The following is a 5,663-nucleotide window of genomic DNA, read 5'->3' as shown; positions in this document are numbered from 1 at the left end:
TCTTCTTTTCTATTTCCCCATTGACTTGTTCACCTCTCTGCCTTCGGGTTACAGAGAGCAGTGTCTCACCCACAGAGATGTTCCTTTAAGTAAAAACAAGGAAGAGAGGACTTCCCTACTGGTCCAGTGGTTAAGACGCAGAGCTACAAATGACCAGGAGGCCCGGTTTGATCCCCAGCTGGGTGATGCTAGTGGTGAAGAACCTGTCTGCCAAGGCAGGAGACGGTAAGACCCAGGGGTTCGAACCCTGGGTTGGGAAGATCCCCTGGAGAAGGAAGCAGCAACCCACTCCAGTATTCTTGCCTGGCAAGTCCCACTGGACAGAGGAGCCTCTCGGGCTAGAGTCCACAGGGTCACAAAGAGTCAGACACAACTCAAGTGACTTAGCATGCACACAAAGGGAACTAGAGTCCATATGCCACAACTCAAGAGTTTACACGCTGCCATGCTCAACGATCCTATGTGCTGCATATAAGACCTGGCACGGCCAAATAAATCAATATTTTTTAAAAATTCAAGGAAGAAATCTCGCTGGGTCATTTTTGCTGCCTCCTCCATCCCCAAGGTCTACTTCCCAGCAACGGGGAACCGGGGATCACTCACCAGACGTCAAGTTGGGACAAAGTTCCTTGTGACAAGCCAGTGCCCCTGTTAAACACTCAAGAGTTCCAAAAACTGGCAGATCCCATCTGGGAGAAGTCCTATTGTGTCCTGGAATCGGCAGAACATTCATCAGGAAAGTTGTTTCTAATCCCACCCTCTCATCATCCTCGTTGAAACAGGACTCTGAGAGAACGTAGGAAAGAATAAAGAACAGAAAAGCAGATTCCATGACATGAAGACATGGCTTTTGAAGGCCTCTGAGCTGTTTATGGACTGTCCAGGTGCCTCAACTGGTAAAGAATAGGCCTGAAATGCAGGAGACCTGGGTTTGATCCCCTGGAGGATGGAATGGCAATCCATTCCAGTCTTCTTGCCTGGAGAATCCCTTGGACAGAGGGAAGCCTGGCAGGCTACAGTCCATGGGGTCGCAAAGAGTCAGACACGACTGAGTGATTAAACCAGCACTCAAGGCACAGACAATGGGTCATGAAATGAAGGGGAATGACAGAAAACACAAACTGCATCTCATGTCATCATCTTAGCATTCTTGTGAAGTGAAGTTGCTCAGTCATGTCCGACTCTTTGCGACTCCGTGGACTGCAGCCTCCCAGGCTGCTCTGTCCATGGGATTCTCCAGGCAAGAATACTTGAGTGGGTTGCCATTTCCTTCTCCAGGGGGCTCTTCCCAACTCAAGGATCGAACCCGGGTCTCCCACATTGCAGGCAGATGCTTTACCCTGTGAGCCACCAGGGAAGCCCATTCTTTGCAGAACTATGCAGAACTAGCATTCTTTAAGGGATCATTAACTGTCTCTCTCTCCAAGGTGATGCAATCATTTAATTTACATCAACAAAACCTTTGAGTCAGCTAAACTTTTTTCCTGAGTTTGACACAAATAATTCACGCTTTTTCAACCTGTATTTCTGTTCAAAGAAATAGTTCTCTTTATGTCAAATGAGATTTCTTGAAAAAGAAAGCCAGTTTCTTTGTCCAGATGACACAATGCTAGCTGATTTTATACTTTTTTTTTCCTTTATCTTTTTAAAATGACTTTTATTTTAAAATGAGATGGGGACAACGCCATGCTGTGAAACAAATGCTGTCAATAGACATTGTTATCACAAAACAAGAATGTAAGAAAAACAGTTGACAGTGAGATCTACAGCTTGCTTTAAAATAGTAGCAAAAATTAGTTCAAAGCGTATGCTGTTTGTTACTGGATGTTTTGTGGGAAAACGTTTTATCTGCCCCAAACTATGCAGCTTGGGCTTATTTCTATTGTCTTTGTTGTCAGATTTTTGTCTACTGGACTCCTTAAAATTCAAAAGAGGATTAGACTACATTTATAATTGTACCTATAAATATACTAGCTGAAAGCTTTTTTTTTTTCCTCCCTTGGGGGATAAAAGACACCGTTTGGAGAATATTCTCTGCATAAATTCATATTTTCTTCTATTTTTCTACTGAGATCAACTCTTTCATCTTTCCATCAAGCCTGTCTTCATTTTCCCCTTTTGGTCACGATGCTAATTTTACCTGAGTCCTCAACTGTGTGTACTGAAATGACAGCTTTGTTTAATAATGGAATTCAACATGTCAAAATAGCTTCACTCCAAAAGAGATGACATTTCTGTGTATTGACTTTGGAGAGTCAGCTCCGAGTGCCATTTATTTTTTAATCTAGTGATATTGGGAGTGTTTATAAATGCTCAAGATTTTTTTCTTTCCTTTTTTTTATTTTTGGCTTCACCATGCAAGCCTGTTGGATCTTAGCTCCCTGACCGGGGATCATACATGCACCCATACATTGGAAGGTGAAGACTTAACTATTGGAGCACCAGGGAAGTTTCCTCAAGATGCTTTTAACTATAGTTCCTTCTTGCTCAGACATAACCAGGAACTGTGTACCATTCCCGGAGATCTCAGGGTATGTGATATGATGAAACCTATTGTGGTCATATATTAAACAAGAAAGGACTCAACTACTTAAGAACTCATAATGTCAAGAGCTTTGATAACCTCCCAAGAAAAGATGCTTTAAAACAGAATTTATTTTTTTTAAAGATTAAAATTTTAAAGATTAATTTTTTTTAATCTTTAAAAAAATATATGGACTGTTTTTAAAGTCTTTATTGAATTTGTTACAACATTGCATCTCTTTTTATGTTTGTGGTCTGTGAGGCATGTGTGACCTTAGCTCTCTGACCAGGGATCGAACTGGCACCTCCTCCACTGGAAGACAAAGTCCCAACCACTGGACCGAGAGGGAAGTTCCCCAAATCGGATTTCTAGTGGGTGGTAACCTCTGAGACCAGCCAGAGATTTTGGAATGTCCACTTATGCCCCGCAAGTTCAATGCAACTACATGCTGACCTTAAACTTATCGTCCACAGAAAGCATTAGAGAGTGTTCCCTTCCTTCACAATTCCCCCCAAAGATACTGCAGTCCCAGTAAGCTAGGTCACAGGGCAGCATCTAACCACTCTAACATCTCACATGTGTAGGGACTTCCCTGGTGATCCAGTGGTTAAGACTTTGCCTTCCAGTGCAAGGAGTATGAGCTCGATCCCTGGTTGGGGGACTAAGATTTCACGTACCTTGCACCCAAAGAATTAAAAAAAAAGAACCCACAGAAGAAATATTGTAACAAAATTAATAAAGACTTCTAAAATGGGTCACATTAAAAAAAAATCTTAAAATCTAACTGGTGCAAAACGCTTACTTCTTCCTCATTCTCCCTCCCCAGTGTGGCTGCAGACAGGTTCAGCTCATCCTTGTGACTCACAGACCTGACTGATGGAGGCTCTGCGATCTTACGATGCGTCTGTCCCCAAATGAGGCTCGGTAGCAGCAGGACGACTAAAGAGGCAGGCAGAGGTGATGAGCTCAGCCCAGAAGGGGTGCCTGTCTATCCCCTCTCCCTTGTGTTCCATCACGAGAAGTCTGAACTAGTCACCTGGGCAAATCTACCTCCAAAGACACGGACTTCTCCCTCCAAAAGTAGAGGAGAAGCCACATGCAGGAATATTTATAACGCCTACCCTGATGCTGGGAAAGACAGAAGGCAAAAGGAAAAGAGGGCGACGGAGGATGAGATGGTTGGATGGCATCATCAACAGACATGAGTTTGAGCAGACTCAGAGAGATAGTGAAGGACAGGGAAGCCTGGTGGGCGGCAGTCCCCGGGGTCCCAAAGACTCGGACATGACTGAGCAAGTGAACACCAACACTTGGAGGGAGTGAGAATTCAGCATGCCTGTACCACAATGGCAAAAATAAAACATGAGGACCCCTGATGCTGGGAGGGATTGCGGGCAGGAGGAGAAGGGGATGACAGAAGATGAGATGGCTGGATGGCATCACCGACTCGATGGACGTGAATTTGAGTGAACTCCGGGAGATGGTGATGGACAGGGAGGCCTGGCGTGCTGTGACTCATGGGGTCACAAAGAGTCGGACACGACTGAGCGACTGAACTGAACTGAACTGACCCTGTAGTCCCTTACTTCAGGGCAAGGGTTGGGATGATTTGAGAGACTATCTTTGAACACGTATATTACCATATAGCAAAATAGATGACCAGGGCAAGTTTGATGCGCAAAGTGGGGTACCCAAAGCTGGTGCTCTGGGACAACCTAGAGGGATGGAGTAGGGAGGGAGGTGGGAGGGGGGTTCAGGATGGAGGGAACACAGGTATCCCTGTGGCCGATGCATGTTGATGCGTGACAAAAAAAATCATCACAATATTGTAATTATTCTCCAATTAAATAAATTGTTTAAAACAATAGCAACAACAACAAAGGATTATTCACCTCTGAATTAATATAATTCACTTATACAAAGAGATGCTGAACTGTGCAAAATGGCCATGGCTCAATCTTGGCAATGCCCTCCACCATCTGACATTAGCAGTATTTAGGGAAGGGTGGAAATGAATCATCTTCATTAATTAAATGTATCAGATCCTGCATTTCAGGAAAGCTCTGGAGTGACAGCAACGACTTTATAAGGGAGACAGTAGGAGAAAGCCGAAAATAATGAATCCCACTTTCCATCTCCTTCTTGAGAAACTGCACTGACTCGTATTTAAGAACATCACATTTTGTGATCACCACCAGGAAGGTGAGATGAGAGAGAGACAAAAATCTAGGAGTGTGTTGCCGTGTCAGTTTCTTTCAATTTCCCATCTCTATCTCCTTTTCTTAGTGGACACAGCGTGATTTGTTTCATGCAGAAAGTTACATCCCAGCGGCGATGTTTTTTCCTGCCCAGTTGTGTTGAGATTGGGTACTGTGGTGACTGAACCAATATAACGCTTGCGGGATTATAGGCATGGACAAGATCTCTTCAGGAGGAGATGGAACTCAGTTGGACACAGATTATAGGATCTGTTGTCAGAGGATAAACCGTGCTTTGACCATCTCGCTTAAACGTCATGTAATACTCTCAAAAGTACAGCATGGTGGTTGGTTCAGCAGCACATATACTAAAATTGGAACAATACAAAGCAGATTAGCATGGCCCCTGGGCAAGCATGGTATGGAAATTCCTGAAATGTTATATTTAAAAAAAAAAAGTTACAGCATGAAACATTTTCCCCCTAAAGGTTTTCAAATTATAATAGCAACTGCATAATTTTTTTTTTTTACACCATCGGATCTCAGCATTGTTACTGAAAACAAATATATATCTCAAAAGAAGCAAAGTAGCGAAAGATGTCAGGCAAGGTTTGCTTTTACCATACTTGAAACATTAGCATTTTGATATGAATGTGTTCACGTGCAAAACGCACTCACTCTGGATGGATCGTGACACGGTGAGCAGATCATGCAAATTAAGATCGCCCGGTTAATCCTGCTGGTATTTATAATCCTTTGGTGCAAAAGGTCAGCATCTTCTGCTGTGGTTTTTTGATGTTGAGGGTCCAAGGTAGGGTGCAGGGTTCATGTATTACAAGTTGACACTTTGTAGCGCAAATCCCTAAAGAGGTGTTAGTTTATAGGTTTATTAGAGAGATTTTTTCCATATATCAAGGGCTTCCCTTGTGGCTCAGCTGGTA

At 43.3% G+C, this 5,663-nt stretch overlaps 1 non-coding gene across 1 annotated transcript; it reads left to right on the top strand.

The window, feature by feature from the left end:
- The first annotated feature begins 5,066 nt into the window (after positions 1–5,066).
- LOC112445226 (U6 spliceosomal RNA) lies at positions 5,067–5,173 on the top strand. The gene has a single exon (XR_009493666.1). It is a non-coding gene; the product is annotated as a U6 spliceosomal RNA (small nuclear RNA).
- Positions 5,174–5,663: the final 490 nt, after the last annotated feature.

The sequence above is a fragment of the Bos taurus genome, chromosome Y, assembly GCF_002263795.3.
Source record: "Bos taurus isolate L1 Dominette 01449 registration number 42190680 breed Hereford chromosome Y, ARS-UCD2.0, whole genome shotgun sequence".
NCBI classification, from domain to species: Eukaryota; Metazoa; Chordata; class Mammalia; order Artiodactyla; family Bovidae; genus Bos; species Bos taurus.
The sequence above is the reverse complement of the archived record's forward strand: the minus strand, read 5'-3'. Positions and strand labels throughout refer to the sequence as shown.